The sequence below is a fragment of the Rhagoletis pomonella genome, unplaced genomic scaffold (assembly GCF_013731165.1).
Source record: "Rhagoletis pomonella isolate Grant_MI unplaced genomic scaffold, Rhpom_1.0 Rhpom_scaffold_00008, whole genome shotgun sequence".
Lineage (NCBI taxonomy): Eukaryota > Metazoa > Arthropoda > Insecta > Diptera > Tephritidae > Rhagoletis > Rhagoletis pomonella.
Genome location: NW_023458562.1, coordinates 32,225,299 through 32,226,528, shown reverse-complemented (window position 1 = coordinate 32,226,528; position 1,230 = coordinate 32,225,299). Strand labels below are relative to the sequence as shown.

General features: G+C 33.8%; 1 protein-coding gene across 2 annotated transcripts in view; it reads right to left on the bottom strand.

The window, feature by feature from the left end:
• Positions 1-1,230, bottom strand: part of LOC118744626 (myeloid leukemia factor) — a 17,589-nt gene that overhangs the window by 7,001 nt on the left and 9,358 nt on the right. The window lies entirely within an intron of this gene.

Genomic DNA, 1,230 nt, shown 5'->3' with positions numbered 1-1,230 from the left:
GTTTTGTTAAGAAGTTTGTGGAAATGCGCAGAGTGATGAGCGATTTTGGTTTTTTTTTTACATTTTCGTTTTTTTTCGGGTGGTGGTCAAAGGTAAATGACTTGTCGTGTGTGAAGTAAGCGCGAGGCGATATTTTATAAGCTAAATTTGATTTTTAGTAGAAAATATTATTTTGTGGGAAACTTAGTATAGGTAATATTTAAGAGGTCAGTGTTGTAAAATAAACAGCTTCGGCTTTTAAAAAAGATGTCTCACTGCGTCGTTTTTTTGCTGAATATCGGTCTTGTGGTAAGCTCAAGTAAGTCATCGATAATTTGAAATGGACCTAGGAGCATCTAAATACTGTCTTCTTTTACTAAGGCAGTGACGAACGGAGCGAGTTTTTATTCTGCTTAAAAAAACTATGTGTTAGTCGATAGGCACTAGGTGTCTGTTAAGAAATACCGCACTAAGGGATTTGCATGACAAATTGTATGTATATGAATTTGTTCTGCTCCAAAAAATATGCTACATTCTGGGTACGTCTAAAATGTTTGAACGTTAAATGTATTTCCTTAAGTTATTTGTTATTTTCCGGCCTAATAACAATTTGTTAAACAATTTTTATTTAGCTTGAGGTCGTTTTTAATGAAAAATATTGTCGAAAAATTATACAAATTTTTGAATATTTTCTTTAACGTAAATCTTTATAAACCCAAACTCGAAAATATTTATATCTGTGGGCATTTGTCAAAACAACTTAAGTCTGTCACTGACATACAAAATAGCATATGTCGACAAAACATATTTTACCATCAAAGAGAAAAATGTTGCAATTCGACGGAAAGAAATGTTAAATTATTTAATCGCTATTCACAACCTGTAAAAATGTCTGTTTGCAAAACTGCATGCTTTAATTTAAATAAAGTTGATTGCTCTGGCGGTAAAAAAGAGCTTTGCCGACATATGCTATTTTCTTTGTCCGTGAGACAGATTTAAATTTTTTAGTCAAAAATCCACAGATATAAAAGCCGGTATAATGTGACGAGCGGAGTCGATTTAGCCATGACCGCTATCTGTCGCTCTCACTCTCTCTTTCTCTCTCTCTCTCTCTTTGTTTAGACACAAACTAGTCCATTAATTGTCGGAACGTACCAGATAGGATCACTACAATATAACGCTTCTGCATATGCAACTGATCGTTCAGTAGTGCGATTCACTAACTTTTAACAATGCGACTTGTCGAGATGT